This window comes from Puma concolor, chromosome B2 (genome assembly GCF_028749965.1).
Source record: "Puma concolor isolate L17-30 chromosome B2, mPumCon1.1.hap2, whole genome shotgun sequence".
In the NCBI taxonomy this organism is placed as follows: domain Eukaryota; kingdom Metazoa; phylum Chordata; class Mammalia; order Carnivora; family Felidae; genus Puma; species Puma concolor.
This window is the reverse complement of record NC_141671.1, coordinates 77,440,222-77,461,176: the sequence shown is the minus strand read 5'-3', so window position 1 is coordinate 77,461,176 and position 20,955 is coordinate 77,440,222.

The following is a 20,955-nucleotide window of genomic DNA, read 5'->3' as shown; positions in this document are numbered from 1 at the left end:
GGCAGAGGGAGAGTGCAAAGATGATGTCCGCTGGCCTCTGTCTTTGGGGAGTATTTAAGTAAGCCTTTAGCTATGTGTTAAATTAGATGCTTGCCCCTCGGGCTGATGCCTTAAGATAACCAAATAAGCTTATCTCAGGAAAGGTCTGGGTTCTTTTCTGTTGGCTGCCTCTACACTGGGCCCTGGTATGGGTAAGCCTAGGTGAGCGCAACATTTAAGGACTGTTTCTCAGTTTGCTGTAGCCTAACATGTCTCATGGACTCGAGCCCCATTGGCTTTCGTTGTTTTGGGGGTTAGTCTCTTGAGTGCAGGTCTTAAAAGTTAGGATTCCAGGAGTACAATTCAAACCCTTCATTCCTCAAGGAAAAGCTGTGGGTTGTGAATTCCTTCCTGAATCTGGGTTGTCCTGTAGGGAGTGTGGTTTTAGATGAGTTGTGTCTCAGCCTCTCCTAACCACTTTGATGTTTTTTTTCTTTTTTTTTTTTTCTCTTATTTGCTCAATGTGCAGGATTCACTCAGCTAGTTTTCAGAGTTTTGTTTTGTTTTCAGAAGAAATCGTTCTATCGTAGCTGTAGATTTGGTGTGTCCACAAGAGGAAGTGAGTTTAGGATCTTCCTACCTTGCTATCTTGAACCAGAACCCTAATGTTATTTTTTTATAGGACTGGATTTACTTATGCCATGCTGCCTTTGATTTTCGATATGTTTCAATCTCCCCCTCCCCCTCCATTTCCCCCTACATTCTTTTGTATTATTGGGTATTTTCAAGTATAACATTTATTTCCTTTAGTGAACTTTCAATTTTATTCTTGAGTTATTTTATTAATTCTTGTTCTGTGGCTTACAACATATAATTTATCAGAATGTGTTTCAGATGTAAATTGCCTTAGTTCCGGTGAAATATGAAAACTTTACTCCCATATAGCTACATTCCCTCCTTCCTCTACTTTTTGTGCTATTATTGTTTTATCGATTATATTTACATATATTATAGATTCAGCAGTACATTTATATAATTTTTATTTTATATAATCTTATGTCTCTTAAAGCACCTGAGAGAAAAAAAAGAACACATACACATTCACTGTTTGCTGTATTATCTTTCTTATTTACTTGTCCTGGTTCTCTTTGTTTCTTCCTGTGGATTAGAGTTACCATCCGATACCATTCCTTTATTCCGATATAACTTTTGTCCATTTTCCTCCTTTCTGTTGTAATTGCCAAATATATTGTATGTGTTATAGGACCAGGGATAAAATTATATACATATTGTTTTATATAATTATGTTTTATTTATTTATTTTTAATTTGTTTTAATGTTTATTTTTGACAGAGAGAGAGAGAGAGAGAGACAGAGCATGAGCGGGGGAGGGGCAGAGAGAGAGAGGGAGACACAGAATCTGAAACAGGCTCCAGGCTCTGTCAGCACAGAGCCCGACACGGGGATCGAACTCACAGACTGAGAGATCATGACCTGAGCCGAAGTCGGATGCTCAACCGACTGAGCCACCCAGGCGCCCCTATATAATTATGTTTTAAATCAGTTAAGAGAAGAAGAAAAGAAATATACAATTATTCTTTCACAATTATCTACATAATTATTTCTACTGATACTTCTGGTTTTTTTTCATGTGAACTCAAAGTTCTGTCTTTTATCACTTGCTTTCAGCTTGAAGAACTTCACTTAGTCTTTCTTGTAAAGAAGGTCTGCTAGCAATAAATTCTCTCAGTTTTGTTTATCTTGGGAAATTTTTATTTCACCTTATTCTTTTTTCAAATAGTTTATTTTTTTTGTTTTGAGTGGGGGGATCAGAGAATCCCCAGAAGCTCAATGCTGTTAGCATACAGCCTGCAGCCTGTAGCAGGTCTCAATCTCCTGAACCAAACCGTGAGCTCATGACCTGAGCCAAAATCACGAGTTGGACGCTTAACTGACTAGCCACCTAGGTGCCGCTCACCTTATTCTTTTAAAAAGTAGTTTGCTTTATATAAGATTCTTATTTGGCATTCTTTTTCTTTCAGCACTTTGAATATGTCATTCCACTTCATTCTGGTTTGCATTGTTTTTATTGAAAAATCAACTGTTATTCTTACTGATTTCTCCCACTTGTGATGCATCCTTTTTTCTCTTTTTCTCTTTGACTTTAAACGTTTTGTACTATGATGTGTTTAGATGTACAACTCCTTGCTTTTATCCTGTTTGGAGTTCATTGATCTTTTTTGTTATGTAGATTAATGGGAGCTTTTCAGCCATTATCTTTTAAAATAATTTTTGTGTCCCTTTCTCTCTCTCCTTTATTCGGCATTCCTATCGCCTAATGGTGTTGCATGTTTTTCTGAGGGTCTCTTCATTTTCATTCATTCTTTTTTTCTATTTTACTTTCATCTCTATTGACTTATCTTCAAGTTTGCTAATTTATTTTTTCTTGCCCGCTCAAATATGCAGTTGAGTCCCACCAGTAAATTACTCATTTTGATTATTACTTTTCATCTCCAAATTTTCATTTCATTATTTTTATAATTTCTGTTTTTATTGCTATTCTCTATTTTATAACACATTAAAATCATACCTTACTTTTATTCTTTAATCATGATTTTATTTATTTCTTTAAATATTGATAATAGCTGTTTTGAAGTTTTTTATTTACTAAATCTATCACCTGGACCTCTTCAAAGATAGTTTCTATTGCCTTTTTTTTTTTTTAATGTTTATTTATTTTTGAGAGAGAGAGAGACAGACAGACAGAGTGTGAGCGGGGTAAGGCAGAGAGAGAGGGAAACAAAGAATCTGAAGCAGGCTCCAAGCTCTGAGCTGTCAGCACAGAGCCCGATGCAGGGCTCGAACCCACGGACTGTGAGATCATGACCAGAGCTGAAGTTGGACTCTCAACCAGTTGAGCCACCCAGGCACCCTTCTATTGCCTGTTTGTTATTTTTCCTGTTTATGTGTCATGGTTTTCTGTTTTGCATATCTAGTAATTGTTATTAAAAGCTGGGCATTTTAGATAATTTATGACAGCAACTCTGGATACTAACCGTCTCCCTCCCCCTGTAGGGTCATTGTTGTTTGCTTGGTCATTGCTGTAGACTAAATATTTGTGTCCCTCAAAAATTCATATGTTGAAACCTAATACCCAATGTAATAGTATTTGGAGGTGGTGCCTTTGGGAGGTGATCAGATCATGAGGATGCCCTGTCATGAATGAGATTAATGCCTTTATAAAAGAGTCACTTGTAAAAGCTCCTTCACCCCTTCTCCATTTGAGGACACAGCAAGAAGGTGACCATCTATGAACCAGAAAGTGGGTTCTCAACAGATAATTAATCTTCCAGGACTTTGTTCTTGGACTTCTCAGCCTCCAGAGATATGATACATAAATTTCTGTTGAGTATAAATCACCTGCTTATTAGCAGTGCAGCTAGACTAAGTCATTTTGGTCATTTGTTTAGTGACTTGGTGAAACTAATCTGTGAAGTCTATTTCTCCTGCAGTATGCAACCTATTATTTCTCTGCTCATATTGACTAATGGTGGTTGCCCCTGGAATAAGCCACTTATTGGTCAAATGTCATACTTAAGCCCCTCAGCCAGTTAGATTTTTTACCATTTATCGTTATATATGTGTGTGTGGCTTGGAGATTTCTATTACAGTTTAAGGAGTTTACATTTTTGTTCTCTGTATAGCCAGAAGTTAGTAGTTTAGGTTTTTTTCAGTCTTTATCATTTCTAAAAGTATGGAATTTTGGTCATACACATAGTGTTCCAGATTTCCAGGGATAACTATGATTTTTATTTTAATCCTGTCTTTGTAGTAGTTGTCACTGGGTCAGAGTAGCTTATTGTTCAGTCAGTTGTTGGTCAGAAGTTGTGTTTAAGCTCCTGTCCCAGTGAGGCTTTGGCCCTGTGTGCATGGGCCTGTGTAAGGCTTGGAGAATGCTTTCAAATATCTATCTGCTATTGTTGCTCCTGTAAGGGCATAGCCCAGCATATGCACTCAGTTTTCCTGATCCTCATAGCTGGTTGTGAACTCAGGAGAGTTCTTTTGTACCTTTTCCTGGTCCTCTCTCTTAAGTTTCTAGCTGTGCTGCCATTTTGCCTATATCAAGGAGCAACCAGCCTCTTCTTAATTGCTCACACAAAAATATCTGTTGCTTTTAACAACATCCTTAAGCATGGAGTTCTCCATGCTCTATTCCAAATGAATCTCATTCCCTCAGGCAGAACTGTAAAGCTCTTTGTCCTTATGGCCTTCGTTTCTTCTTGGGCAGCACTCCCATATTACTTCACTGCACTTGCTTGCTGTGTATAAAATAGAGCTTCCGTGTCTGATTCTTGATTTCAGCTCAAGTGATGATTTCACAGTTTGTGAGATTCAGCCCTGCATAGGGCTCTGTGCTAACAGTGCAGAGCCTACTTGGTATTCTCTCTCTCTCTCTCTCTCTCTCTCCTCTCTGTCCCTCCCTGGCTCCCTTTCTCTCAAAGTAAATAAATAAACAATAAAAAAGTTTTTTTTTTTTTTTTAAATAGTGAACATTGGCTGAGGGAGAAGAGACTCCATCCTTTTAGCTGCACTTACCTGATATAAGTAAAGCTTCTGCAACATGGGTTTGGGGTGGGGAGTGAGGAGCACCAGCAGCCTATCCTGTCCAAAGAGAAACCTAACCCAAACTGGAAGTGAGAAGGAGGAGTGTTTTTGGCAATAGCTGTCTGGAGTAGAGTGCCTGGGATAGAGCTTTAGTAACAAGGAAGGGGAAGGGGAAGAAGTGGATCAAGGACCAAAATTGAGAAATTTAGTAGGACTTCTTGATATATGCCCTTAGGACAATTTCCAGAGACTTTAAATGATTTAAAAAAAATAATTATCACCAGCTAATCTATGTTTTGCCAGGAAAAGTATCTTCTGAATTCTGTATTCTGCCATTTTAAAAGCCCCATCCAAATCATTGTTTTCTTAAGCCATTAAGTTTTCCTGTAGGTTGTTATGCAGCATGAGATAACTAAACCAGGCTCCAAAGCGAGACAGAGCTAGGTAGAAATCCCAGCTCTACTATTAACAGTGATTTTGAACAAGTTTTCTGAACCCCTGTCTCCTGTTTCCCTGTCTATAAAATGAGATAATTCTTACTGCCTATGGTTGTAAGAAATAATTGAGATAGTGTCTGTAAAGCAGTTGAACAGCACCTAGCCCAAAGTAATTTACTTAGTGAATGATAGATAACAAGTATTAGAGGTCACAAGGGGTATATAAACTTATAAGGAAGACAAATGCAGACAACTGACAGTAAGTTAGTTGCTAGGCTTGCAGAATTGTTCTGTGTGCTGTGATTCACAGACTTAACCAGAGAGCTAGAGAACTAGAACTGGGAGACCCTTGCTTCTGAGAACAGAAAGGCTGTGATTGAATAAGGTTAACAAAGGAAAGTTTTCAGAGAGAGAAGAGTGGATGCAGAACCTTTGGAAACAGCTTCAACCAGAGGGCAGGAATAAGTAGAGGAATCCTAAAATGAGAAAAAAAAAAAGGAGTATTAGGAGAATGTAGAGAGTCTGGAGAATATAGACACACTGAAGCCCAAGGAATAAAAATTATTGAGAGAGTGCTCATGTGGGGGAAAAGGAGTGATGAGTAAAGATCACTAGGACCTTTTGAAGGAGTATTTTTTATAGAGGGGTGGTGGTGGGAGCCAAATTGGTAGGAGTCAGTAGGAGATATGGAAGCAGGGCTGGTGGAAAGGAATAGCCACTTAAAATGGGGATTGAGGATATATTCTCTTGTTTCATAAGGATTTTATTTGTATGTTTTTTTAAGATGAGGATGTGCCTTTAGACGGAGGAAAATAAGGATAATTAGGGATGGGAGAGATAAAATAACGTGCTAAGTGATGGAGAAAGACCACAAAGCTGGCACAAGGGATAGGATTATTGCCACAGGTGGAAGGGTTAGTCTACATAGAGTTTTAAAGAGAAGGTGAATGATGTAAGTGAAAACACTCTATTAATACATAGTTGTTTGGGGTAGAGAGAAGTTGGAACGTATCACATAATCTCAGGCCTCCCTGAAAGTGTGAGACAAATCCATCTGCAAAGACAGGAAAGTGAGTGTCCAATTTAATGAGGCAGTGAGAGCTTAGAAGAATGTGTAAAGCAAATGTGAGAAATGTGATAAGGAGCCAAACAGATAGTATGGAGAGTGCTGAGTTGAGGTTTCCTGCTCTTTTCTCCTTTTCTCCTTTAGTTTTCCTGGAAATACTTAATATTCAGGAGAAGAGAAGAAAGCAAAGAAAGAAGGTAAGGCAAAGGAAGGTATTTGCACAGGAAGTGGATAATTCAGGCCTAGGCCAATCGATAGGAATAGGAAGCAAAGGGTACAGGGAATCAAGAATGAAGGTGGCAGCATCATTGAAATGACAACCTGCAGGGTTCTGTCTGGATTTGGAGGCTGGCGGGGAAAAATACCATCTAGCCATTTTAAATAATGGCTCAGTAGAGTTGTTTTCAACAGAAGTTAGCAAATTATGGTCCTAGGCCAAATCCTGTCTACCAACTGTTTTTATAAATAAAGTTTTATTGGGACATTACAATGCCCATGCATTTATGTACTGTGTATGGGTGCATTTGCACTATAAAGAACAGTTGAGTAATCCAGACAGAGACCATTGGGTCTGCACAGCTTAAAATATTTACTACCTAGTTCTTTATAAAAAATGTATGCTGGCCCCTGGTTTATAACACATAAAAGTATACATAACATATTGGTAGATGAAAAAAGCAGGGTATAAAGAAATATTTATCACATGATCCAATTTTCTGAAAAGAAAAAAATTTATAACTATGCCTAGAAAAATGACATTAAAGATACAATGTAAACAATTGTTTCTCTGGGTGGTAGGATTACCAGAGACTCTTTTTTTTCTTCTCTTCCTCCTCCTTATTCTTTTTTGTAAACTCCATCATTTCTACGATATGGGAGGATAATGGCCTGAGGAAGGATAATTTTATTAAATGTTAACTTTAGTTGATTATATCAGGGTGCTAAATAACATAAGGCTGTAATTTCCTCTAGAAGGATCCAAATAAGCTTGCCCAAAAGATAAAATCTGTGTCATTGACTGCACCTTTACCCCAATCATGCATCCTTCAAAACTGTGATTTTGATTGATAATAACTTGATAACAACAGGTAGTGGATATGCTATGCGCACCTTTGAAATGACAAATCAAGGTCATCAAACTATCTTCATTAATGTTATGATTACTAAGAAGGAATTAGTATTCAGATAGGAAGTTTCAGGCATGTACATTTAGGGAGAGTAATCTTAGAAGAGAAATATGTGTATAAAGTAAGGTGAATCAAGTTATTTCAGATAAAAAGTAGAATTTGAAATCGAGATCAACTGTCTTCAACAAATGGTATTCTATCAAGGACTTTCAAAAGATGTGGCTGATTTTGATGGCTATTTCTTTCCCCGGGACATGCCAAGCACTCTGTCAACACCCCCACAACACCCCACAGAGTCAAAAGTCCATTAGGTACCATCAGTTTTAGTTAGATGATATTTTCCCAGTTTTGTGTGTTTAATTTGTTTGTTTTCATGTTTATAGAGTGCCATTGTCCTAGATACTCTACAGAATTTGGAGACAAATTAAGATGCCTAAACTGTATTGGTGAATATTTATTGCATCACTAAATCTATAGTTGGGAATCAAGTTGGCCTAAGCTAGGATGAAGAAATTGAAGTCAGTCATCAATGAGAAGAGAAGAGACCAAAGACAAAGGAAGGGGAGGGAAGGGACGAGTCAGAAAAGTCCAGAAGCTGAGGGTGATGTGTGGTGTGGGACTGAGTGAAGAAGAGGCAGAAGAAGTAAAGATCAAGATAAGCTTTGAACAAACATAGGCTCACAGAGACTCTTATCTCTTATCCCAAAGTTGTTTCATGTCACAAATGGGACATCTGGTAGTGGAGGCTTCTAATAGCTGGACCTGTTCCATTCCTTTTCCACTTCCCAGAAGCTATTGATTTAGCAGTTTTAGCATGTCAGACTGTAATCTCACTCAAGAATATTTTTGACTATCTTTACAGTGTTTATTAAATCTACATAACTACTTCTAAAAGTTGTTATGGTGAGAGAAACCTATATGGTTTAAGATCTTGGCCCTAGTGCCTTCGTTTGCAATGAAGTAATTAAAGAATCTGAAGGAATTAAGAATGTTCATTTGGGAAAAAGGATAAATAACAAACAAATAAGCATTTGGATCAGGGAAAAGGGGATAGAAGAGGAATTTAAGGTTAATTACTCTGATAGCACCAGACTGGCCACCAATGGATATCTGGGGGAAAAATATAACTTATGTAGTTACCAAACCAACTTCCTTAAGGATTTCTCTCTTCTGTTCACAATGGCCAGGGCCTATAGGACGGATGAAAAATGACCAACTATCCTATATTTTGCAATGAAGTAGGGCTTGAAAAGAGACCCAAACCAGATTTGTTTCCTGTTTGAGATAAGGTGGAGTTCAAAGATATTCCTAGTGAACAGACCTAGATTCCTGCCTAATAAAAAATAGATTTTTGCTCCAAAGTGATCTAATCTTGACTAAGGTTTAGTCATGAATTTATTGATTTACTCAACACATAGTTTATTGGTTTACTTTCTGTGAGCCAGCACTGACCTAGCTGCTAGGATGCAGGAGTCAACGAAACAGGCAGGGTTTCCTCTCCCTTGTGGCTTGTGGGTCAACCAGAGGGAGTTAAATAGGGAACATGTAACACAGAGTTTCCACTCTGATGCTGATCATTCCCTGACGTGCTGTTGAAGGGCTAGCTACTAGACAGTTTCCCTCAGGAAGAGAAAACCATCTGGTTTACCTAGCTAAGTGCATCTTAGAATAAGTATTTAACTGCATGTTAGGACAAGTCTAATTCAACTAATGATGTCGATCAAAAAGTGGACTGAGAAGAGAACAAGTCCTGTCTCTCTCTGGCCCCAGTTATTGTCACTATACTTCCCTATGTGAAAGAATCAATTTTAACTCCTCTGTCTGGCTTTCAGGATTCTTCATGATTCTGCCCACTGCCTACCTCACTAATCTCATTTCCTACCACCGATTACTTGCCTCCTATGCCTGATGACTGAACAGTGTTACTGCATATATTCTTCACTCTGCCTGTAATACACCCCCAGTATTGTTCATTAATACGCATAAATTAGGACTCTTTCCCTGTGCTACCTTCTCTATGATTTTTCCTGACCTTTTTACTCATTTACTTCGCCCCTTTATACCACAGTGGTCCTTTAATTACTTATCATTTTATATTGTAATTATTCACCTCCCCAGGCAAGATTGAGAGCTCTTGAGGGAAGAAGGTTAGATAATATTTGTGTATTTCCCAAAGGCCTAGACCAATGCTTAGAGTTTAATAAGCATTTAATAATTATTTATTGAATGAACAAATGAGTGGGTAAATGAATAAAAAAAGGAAATTCTGGGCAGGAGTGTATTTTAAATGACAAAAAAAGTTGGCAAATAATTCAATGAGGATTAGGCAGTGAATTAATCTTACTGTAAATGTATATTGTGTTGAATAACAAGCAAACTTACAAAGACAGCAAAGAAATGACCCCTGACCTCATGGAATATTCAATCTACAGTATTTAAGGAGACAAAACTAATAAAAAGAGTAAATGCCACAAATAAGTAAAGCATAAACTCACAAACCCAACCCAATCCCTATAGACAGACCTGCAGTCTGGAAGAGTGGTTTTAAAGATAGTCAGCACTTTTCATGAAGTAAATGAATCTTATGAAGAATTTAAAAAAGTTGTTTCTGTTGAGTCAAGATGAGAGAGTATTTTAGTCTTTTCAAATGGTGTTGGGAAAACCAAACAGCAACATGCAAAATAATGAAACTGGGCCACTTTCTTACACCATACACAGAGTAATCTCAAAATGGATTAAACAAAAACCTAAATGTGAGAACTGAAACCATAAAATTCTTAGAAGAAAACATAGGCAGTGATTTTTTTGACATTATCCATAGAAATATTTTCTTAGGTATTTTTCCTTTGGCAAGGGAACAGTAGCAAAATTGAACTTAGGGCTGTACCAAAATAAAAAGCTTTTTCACAGTGAAGGAAACCATCAACAAAACAGAAAGACCATCCACCAAATGAGAGACGATATTTACAAAGGATATATCCAATAAGGCGTTAATATCCAAACTATATACAGAACTTATACAACTCAACTCCAAAAAACAAAAACAAAAATAACCCAATTAAAAAATAGGCAGAAGACATGAATAGACATTTTTCCAAATAATACACACTGATGGCCAACAGACATATGAAAAGATGCTCAATATCACTTAGCATCAGGGAAATGCAAATCAAAATCACAGTGAGATATCACCTCACACCTGTCAGAGTAGCAAAAATCAAAAACAAAGAAACAACAAGTGCTGGTGAGGATGTGTAGAAAATGAACCCTCATACATTTTTTTGTAGGAATGCAAGGTGGTGCAGCCACTGTGGAAAACAGTATGGAAGTTTCTCAAAAAATTAAAAATGGATTCACCATATGATCCAGGAATTCCACTACTGGGTCTTTATCCAAAGAAAATGAAAACATTAATTTGAAAAGATATATGCATCTCTAAGTCTATTGCTACCTTATTTATAATAGCCAAGATGTAGAAGCAATGCAAGTGTCCACCAATAGATGAATGCATAAAAAAATATCACACACACACACACACACACACACACACACACACACTGCAATATTACCAAGCCATAAAAAAATAATGCAATCTTGCCTTTTGCGACAACATGGATGGATCTAGAAGGTATAATGCTAAGTGAAATAAGTCAGAGAAAGACAAATAGCATGTGATTTCATTCATATGTGGAATTTAAAAAGCAAAACAGGGGCGCCTGGGTGGCTCAGTTGGTTAAGCCGCCGACTTCAGCTCAGGTCATGATCTCGCAGTCCATGAGTTCGAGCCCCGCGTCGGGCTCTGTGCTGACAGCTCAGAGCCTGGAGCCTGTTTCAGATTCTGTGTCTCCCTCTCTCTGCCCCTCCCCTGTTCATGCTCTGTCTCTCTCTGTCTCAAAAATAAATAAACGTTAAAAAAATTAAAAAAAAATAAAAAGCAAAACAAATGAAGAAAGAAAAATGGGACAAACAAAAATAGCAGAAACAGGGAGAGCAAACTGGTGGTTGTCAAAGTGGAGGCAGTTTAGGGTTCCTGGTGAAGTAAGTAAAGGGGATTAAGAGTATATTTATTGTGATGAGCACTAAGCAATGTATAGAATTGTTGGATCATTATATTGTACACTTGGAACTAATACAACACTATATTAATTATACTTGAATTTTAAAAATAAATTATTTTTTAAAAGATGGTAGAATATTTTATTTAATTTTAAAGTTTTTTTATTTATTTTGAGAGACACAGAGAGTGCACCGGAAGGGCAGAGAGAGAGGGAGAGAGAAAGAATCCTAACCAGGCTCCACACTGTCAGCACAGAGCCTGATGAGGGGCTTGAACCCACGGAATCTGAGATCATGACCTGAGCCAAAACCAGGAATTGGGCACTTAACCAACTGAGCCACCCAGGTGCCCCAAATATGGTAGAATATTTTAGAGGTAAAATAAATAGCATAAGTAAAAGGTGGCAGTGAATGAAATAAGTCTGCACTGGAGCTGGCCTGATATTTTGCAATCCCCTTTTGGAATACTGATCTCTTGGTAAAGAATGATTCTAGGAGCTGTTGCAGTGACTTTAGTGGCTTTCAGGGTCACTTGGTTTAGCTGTGGAATGAACTTAGCTGGCTGCAAAGTGTCTCAAAGGCAATGTTGGAATGAATCTCCTTTGTTTCTAGAAGTCAATCAGATTCTCAAGTCAAAGTTAAGTTATACTTGTGGGTTGAGCCAGAACAGTGTGGTGGCGAAGTGTATGGTGGGAGCCTGGCCACCTTCATACTTGTTAATAGCACAAGTGCCTAACCATCCCAATGTGGGACAGCCTTTAATAGAAAGCCCTTCTCAGATCTGCAAAGATCTGGCAAAATATGAATTCAGTCTTTTTGTTGTAGCTTAATAGATTTGTTAATAACACCCATTTATTTTAAAAGGAAATTAGTGATTTTTAAATGTGATTTTTAAAAACTTTTTTAATGTTTATTTTTTAGAGAGAGAGAGAGAGAGAGAGCATGAGAAGGGGAGGGGCCGAGAGAGAGGGAGACACAGAATCTGAAATAGGCTCCAGGCTCTGAGTTGTCAGGCTCTGAGCTGTCAGCACACAAACCGACACGGAGCCCAAACTCATAACCATGAGATCATGACCTGAGCTGGAAGTCAGATGCTTAACCAACTGAGCCACCCAGATGCCCCAGAAAGTAGTGATTTTTAATGAGAGGTTCCCCACAAGAATTTTTAGTGAATAGGGAAAGGAAATATTGACTCAGTGCCTTCTATGTACAAAGAATATTTGAGCTCAAAACCATCCTGGAATGTAGTATCATTACACCCACTTTACAGATGGGGAGACTGCTACTCAGATAAGTGATTTCTCAAAGGCACATGTGCTAAGATTTGAATCTTGAATGACCTGACTCTAAAGCTCAGCCTCTTTCCACTTCATCTCCATTACACCTGCTGCTTACAGGAAACACATGTGGGCATAGGTGCATGCATGCACTTAACACACATACACACACTTTTAGATGTAGCAATTGCACAATTCTCAAAACTAAGAAAAATTATTTTCTCTTTATAGCCCTAAAATTTAATAAGAGGAAAGAACTTTTAAACATATCTATCTAGATACTTGTATATGTTCAAAGATAAGTGCCTGAGAATTTGGAACTAGGCAAGGGAGCAAAATGCTTTAGTCTTCCACCTAGTGGAAGGTCAGCACAAAACAAGATGAAGAGAACCAATTCCATACACATGCACAACAGAGTTGCCTACATGGTGAGATTTAAGGAGTAAAGAGGGTTCCATCTGCCTTTAAGTCTTTTTCACTCTTGCCTGTTAAATTATATAAGTTCATATCTTTTAAAATGCCCCAGGGTAAGACATTCTTCCCCGGAGATCTATGTTAAAGTACACAGACTTTTTTATCAGAGTTATTTCAAATAGGACGCCAGACAAGTGTATTTGATTGGAGATTGGAGAAGGTGAGAGATTGAAGTTCTAATGCAGAACCACAATGATGGGAGAGGCCAATTATGCCACATAATTGGGCCCCAGGCCCCTAGTGATAGAAAGCTGATGACAAGCTTGAGTATAATAAAACTTAACGCAAAATTGTTATCTGGGACTTCCATTTTAATGAGACAAAGATCGTAGGAGTTACAGAGAGCAGGTATATATTAGCATCAGAGTTCATCCTAAACAGAGAAGGCCATCCTGTAAGGTAGTGAGCTCCCTGACACTGGAGATGTTTAGGGAGGTTGGAAATACCCATAGACAGAATGTTGTAGAGACTAGACTGCACAGTCTTTGAAGTCCTTTCCAATTATAAAAATCTGTGATGGTTCTATGAATAATTTTGCTTGGTTTCAGAGATTCTTTGGCACCATTAATTTATTCATTCAACAAACACTGATTTCATTATTAAGTATATTTCATGGCTGGGCACTGTTGAAGCTGAGTACATAACCCCAAAGTTCCTAATGACCCGGGTAAGAGGATAAAACTGACAAGATGCTAGGATCTGTAGGAAAAATAATAATCTAAGAATGTAAAAATAATCTATGCCACTAATGTTCCTCTGTACTCGATATCCCAGTGCCAGACCACAGGGTTTCATATTCTGAGATATTTTACCCTAGCTTTGGTAGACTGGCATGGTAGAGTTTTAAATCACACTTCCTTTTTCAAAAGCTGTAAACCACTGTATCAAAATAAACACTAGTCCAAAAGCTATGGGGGGAAAATGTGTTTACCTGAGCCTGGTTGCAGCCAAATGCAGAGGTATCCTTCCATCTTTTGGAGAAGGAGCCACTGACGTCCATGCCCACCTGCTGGCATTCTGGCCTTAAACAAGCAGGACTCCCTGGCCTTGGCCATCCCTTTCTGTCTTGTTTCTCTAGGCCTAACATCTGCCAAATTGAACTCTTCATTTGCTCCTGCCTAGAAGAATGTTTTGAAGTTTTGTAAAAATGATACTTGCTCATATATATATGTCTACAGTATAGAATTATAGTCAACAGTTTGTAGCCAAGAGTTTTGTTTTATATATAAAAGTGACCACTTTTTAAATAAGTTCATATATTCAATACCTGAAAGAGTGGTAAACAAACTGAATCTCTCATTTACAAAATACAGACTGGGAAAACCGACTCAATCTGATTCAAGGTCAGAAAACCTTGAATAGGGATAAAAAAGCACATATGATGCTAATCCTGTGGATATATCTTGGTGAATAAAACTCTGAAGGCTGTAGGTCCTGATTTACAGTGAACATCATATAAATGTTAGCACAGGCTAGGGTATGTACTGCAGTAACAAATTCACCCTGAAACCTCAGTGACTTAACACAACCCAAGTTTGTTTTGGCTTTTTTCTCCTCACTCACACTCCGGGTTCATTGTAAGTCAGTGGGGAGCTCTGTTCCCTCTAGCCATTCGAAACGTGGAAAACATGATACAAGAGGTAGTTTAGAAAGATTGAGCAGGACCAAGGGGAAAAAAGAAAAAAAGAGATAGATATCAAAATTAGAACAGTTAATCCAAAAACATAAATGTTAATTATATCATTTAAAAAAGTTTAGCTCAAATGAGTTCAGAATATTATCAGAGAATAATTGAAAGTAAGGGTGATAGAGGCACCTGGGTGGCTCAGTCGGTTAAGCATCTGACTTCAGCTCAGGTCATGAATTCGAGCCCCACGTCAGGCTCTGTGCTGACTGCTCAGAGCCTAGAGCCTGCTTCAGATTCTGTGTCTCCCTCTTGGCTCCTCCCCTGCTCGAGCTCTCTGTCTCTCTGTCTCTCTCTCTAAAAAATAAATAAACATTGGGGCGCTTGGATGGCTCAGTTGGTTGGGCATCCGACTTCAGCTCAGGTCATGAACTCATGGTCTGTGAGTTTGAGCCCTATGTCGGGCTGTGTGCTGACAGCTCAGAGCCTGGAGCCTGTGTCTCCCTCTCTCTCTGCCTCTCCCCCACTCATGCTCTGTCTCTGTCTCTCTCAAAAATAAATAAACATTTTACAAAATAAATAAACAAACATTAAACAATTTAAAATTTAAACAATTTAAAAATTTAAAAATTAAAAAAATGAAACATTAAAAAATTAAAAATTGTTTTTAAATAAAGTAGGGGTGATAATCAAAGCATATAGCCATGGTGTATGGGTATAAACACTTCCCTTGTAGGTGTAACATAGGCACTATAAACACCTGGTCAGTCTGGCCATAGGTACCTGCTGGATATCAGCTCTCCCTAAAGGGAGAAGAAGCCTGGGAATGGAAATGATTGCAAAGCAGGTAGAGCCCAGTAGTAGCCCAACAGAGTCAGCATTCCCTTGGATTGAATAAACACCGGAGCCGGAAGATTAGTTTGTGTTCACTACAATTCAGAGAGAGTGGATTAATCCAGTGTATTATAGTGCTGCCCTTACATCACTGGATTTCCTCATCTCACACTGCCCACAGCCCCTCTCGTTTCCCTTTCCCTGTCCCAATGATTTGTTTTCCCTAATTGTGTATCCCCCTATCCTTTGTCGAGTGCTTTGATAAATGTAGACACTTCCTCTTTATTTTCTTCACATTCTGTGGCTCTTGTGAGTCATTTCTGACGGCACTGAATCATTTTCATCACTGCTCAGCCTCCTCCTGTTTGAAGTCCTTGTCTGGATATATGCTTATTCATCACCACTCTCTCTGCGACCCACATGTGTCCGGCACACTGTTTACATTGGGCTTTAATCTGTTGTTAGTGGCCAACTCCAGTGTCCCCCTCCTTCCTCAAGGGGCCCATCCCTGTTCCTCCTGCCTGTACAGCTCCCAGTGGGAGAGCATAGAGAGCAAGAGCTCTGGCCCTTAACCTTGGCGTATGGACTCTTGCCCAAATCTTCATTCCAGACCTTCCCCTTTTGCTTGTCCTTTATAGCAGCTTCTTCTCGGTATTGTCTATACAGCCAAAGAGGCAGAAATGGGGTCCCCTCCAAGGCTGGCTCACAGGCCATCCTGGGACAGTGCACTGCAATGAGGGCTCATGAGTTCCTGCTCTCCACCTACCCTCTAACATACGTTTCCCTCCTGCTACAAATGCCAGTGTTTTTTGTTTTGTTTTATTATGTTTTGCTTAAATACACTTCAAAGTGCAAATTCTCTAGTTCCCACTGGTCAATGGAATGCACTGATTTGTGACCCCAAACACTAGGATTTTGCACGAACGCATTGATATTTAGTAATTGGTAATAGATCCTGACATTTCAACAGGCTACAGTGGGTTATCCTCTGTTCTTCTTTTTCTTCCCCTAGCCTGGTTGCTCTGGAATTGATTTATGAAACTAGTTTGCTTTTTACTTATTTTATTCCTCATTATTCATATTTAATGTTACCCACACTTGACCTTGTGACTCTAATTCCTTAAACTGAATAACGTACACACATTGACTTTGTTCTTCTTGACAAGTCTTATCATTTTTTATCTTTGCCATCCCTCTTTCAGCCTTTTAAAGATCTAGGGCTCTCTGAATCTCTTATCTGTTTACATTCTTCTTCATTATTTAGTATTAATGTCCTTCTTTCAGCCATTATTCCCTAGGTTGTTATTTTCCCTCATTTCCTGATTTGGTTCTTTCTGTCACAGAGCCAGAACTCTCACTACCACACTGTAGAGGTTGACGATAGCTTCACCAGTCAAATCAATTCAGATGTTACAAAGAAAAACCATGTACTCAGGAATTCAGCAACAGCTCAATCATTTCTTGCATGAGACTTCTAGTGTCTTTTGGAAACACCAGTTGTGAGGTATTGCTAAAAGCATATGTTTAATCAGAGCAGGAAGATCACTTGTTAGTTAAAACATAACATATACATTTTGTCCCTGAGTAATTCTTAGACCATGGTACACCATAGAACACTGAGATGGCCATTATTTGTTCAGCAGTGTCCCATAGGAAGAGTATGCCATAACTTGAGAATATTTTTCACAAAGATATGAACTGGCAATTAACCATTAATGCCCACCCTATGATCTATGTACACGTGATATTCCTTTTCTTCACTTCTTTTTTAAATTTTTTTTTTTCAACGTTTATTTATTTTTGGGACAGAGAGAGACAGAGCATGAACGGGGGAGGGGCAGAGAGAGAGGGAGACACAGAATCGGAAACAGGCTCCAGGCTCTGAGCCATCAGCCCAGAGCCTGACGCGGGGCTCGAACTCCCGGACCGCGAGATCGTGACATGGCTGAAGTCGGACGCTTAACCGACTGCGCCACCCAGGCGCCCCTCCTTTTCTTCACTTCTTATGAAGCGCTAGAATGATGGTAACAGCAAATCAAGTAAGACATTGGGGGTACTGCATATGTTTCTATTCTAACATAGCTGGTGTGATTAGCTCAGTTACTTAGACTTTATTTTTCTGTTAAAGCCAAATGTGAGTCAATTAGTTTCACATGATCCCCCTGGCTGGGAAGAGAGTTACAAGTGTCTCCCAGCTGCACATTATAAAGGAAAGTAAGGTGAACCCACTACATTGTCCTAAACCAAACCATTACCTGACTAGAAAAATTATGTTAAACTTTTGAGATATGGGCAGTGAATTAGGCCCATGCTTTTAAGGTGAAAACATACTTCTTTATTCCTATAATATCATGACTTTTTATCATAGTAAGTCACATATTAGGTTCAGTACAGACTGCTCAAAGACATTTAGTTCTCATTCTAGCTTAAGGTTTTGTTAATACTAGTACGTGGACTAATACTGTGTTTCTATTGGCTGGTAAACCACCACTGTGATGCAAAAAAAAAAAAAAATAATCACAGAGGCATCTGAGAATTAGTGGTATGTGCGGAAAAAGGAGTTAGGAACCCTTCGGTGCTTTTTTGGTATCGAACAGCTGTCGTGCATGTTACACTTGACAGTATTGCTTTCTGTCCCAGAGTCCCTAAAAGCTATTCTTGTCACAAAAGCCAGGACAGTGTCAGCAAGCAATCTTTGTTTGTATGGTCCTCAGTTTTTCTCCCTTCATCTCTTTGTTCCTTTAACAATAAAGGATAAGGAAGAAACAAATGGCCACAAAATTTAACGATTTTATTTTTTGAACTATTACCTACATTCTGCTGTAAATCATAATGATTGACCAGAGCCATTTGCATCGTGAAGCAGGTCAACTCTTTCAAGTTACAAATACACATTAATCATCCACAGCAAGAGCCCTACTGCCTGGGAAGGATGTGGCCCACTGTTTAGTTAGGGTTAAGGTAACGTGCTGCAAAAAATTAACTCCAAGTGGAATGAATGTAAGACTACAGAAGTTTATTTCTTTTCTACATTACAGTCCATAGAATAGATAGCTAGGTGCCTCTTTTCCTCAAGGTCATCCAGTGATTCAGGTCCCTTCTATTTGGCTAATTTGCAAATTCCTGGGATTTTACCCTGTCCTCATGGTTGAAGTAGGTCATTACCCCAATCCCAGCCTGTGGCAAGGGGAGAAGACAAGGAGTACGAGCAGCTTTCTCTCTAAGGATGTGACTCAGAAGTTACATACACCACTTGTGCTCTCATTTAAATGGCAATAACAGTCCCCTGGTCACACCTGGTTATAAGGGGGACCTACAGAGGAGTTCTCTGGTTGAGTGGCTATAAGTGCCCCTAGAACTGGGGCAGGGGGTGAGGGTGGTGGGTGGCAAGGATAATGGATCCTGCGGGACAATGAGTGGTCTCTGACGCACTTATTCTCAGCAGAATGCTGTTATCATAGGTGTACATGTTCAGAGTGATGCAAGTATGTGTGAAAGATGCATTTGCTCATGTGCTCTGAGGTTTTCCACACACTCACTAGTAACAAGTACAGTACATTCGTATTGCATTGTATCCTCAATACATTTAATAAAGGAGAAATCGAACATGAAAGGGAATTTCATGTGATCTATTTAGGGTCATCAAGTAATTGTAGAAAAGCATCTTGATATCCCAAAACCTGTTCTACTTAGTAAGTCAAATCTTCTGCTTTTCTATTATTTGTTAGAACTGCTAGTCTTGGAACTTTACTTACATCTTTTTTCACCTCACTCCCTCCCGGCCCCCGCTTGAAGTTGTTGAAATACTCTTTGAATCAACTTTTTCTGTTTTTGTTTTATTTCCTGTTGAAAATTAGGGTTATTCATTCCACTGATTTTAGTAAAGAAAACAGACAAAAGCAATGAGTTTCAGGGTTTACTGCCATTGACTGGAACCTGCTTTAACTGGTGTGTTTTATTTAATCCTTTCACCACCCTGTGAAAAAGGTATCCTCATACAGATGAGGGAGTTGAGACTTAGCACAGTAAGTCACTTGCCAAAGTCGCCTTGCCAGCGTGCCATACCTTTCAGCTTGGGCTCTAAATCACAACGTTGTACTACAGGAGCATTAAGTCCATTACTCAAGTAATGGAGACATAAAGCTAAATTCCGCTCACATGGATCTATCAGTGCCACTTGGGCAACGCACAATATGCAATATTCAGGCTGGCCTGAATTCAAACTTTTAAAATCACCGTATTTTGAAAAAGATGTCAAAATAGACATTTACATTTCTCAGCTTTTGTTTACTCATCAAAAATCGCAGTATCCTTCGGGACAAGAGTAAAATTAGTGAGTTAGAACATTCCTTTTTAACAGTTTCATAAAAATGAAAGTACTTTTGGTCCTTTCTCTATGGCCAAGTGCAGAGGCACCATCCCAGCCTGTTTTTTTTTTTTTTTTTTTTTTACTGGAAACTGACTATAAAAATACAGCCCTCCATCTCTCAGCAGTGATAGATAAGAAGTACTGAAACAGCATTAATAATTAATGGGCAGACAAGATGAAACTCCAGTTGCTCAGACTGCTGTCTCCACATAATCTGTATTTTATACAAAAGGAGAAAGAACTCAATGGAATTTTAGCTGTGACCGGATAAAAACTGCCAGCAAAATGTGATAAGGAAAGTCTAATGTGTGTATTAATCATGTTTATAGCTCCTCATTTGTTGATATATTAGCCTAAACTCCCTTTAAAAATACATTTTTGATCACCAGTAGATTCATTTAATGCAACCAAACCTCAAATAGGGTCCAATTAAAGTTTCCAATTTTTATTAATCAAAAATAATTAATCTATCCCATAAATCATGAAACAAATGGGTTAAGAATTTTAGTGCAAGATGAGAAGCATTAAGAAAGAAAATCTAGAAAAGTTTGATGCATGATGTAAATATGCCACTATATGTTTATAGCTTAAGTTAACATTTGGCACTTTTATTATCCAAATTGTTTTTCTAGATACAATGAACGTATAATGTGACTCAAAGTGAGACACAGTTTACCCTTGAATGGTGTAGACTTCAAACACGATGCATTTTTATTTTCTCTGGATCAGTTATAACAAAACAGATTACAGAGTTGGGGTGGAACACGGAGTGTTTCTAGAAATGTCTGCATGTTTAATAGTTTAAAAACCTAAGAAAATAAGGCTCAGTTAAATTTAGAAGAAAAGGAGTTGCTATGTACAAGTAGGTAAACTTTTTGATATTGAAAAAAAATATTTAGAAACTAAAACTTGGGGGAAATTTGTTTAGTTCTACATGTTCAATAATTATTGAAATGTACACCTGTCTATAGTCTTATCCCAAATTTGTCACAAACATCAAGATTTAATGGGAGATGATGGATGAGAGAGGGCGGGGGAAGATATATTAAATCCAGGAATGTGTTATTTAGCCACATTATCAAGGATGTTGGAGAGGCAGAAAACTTT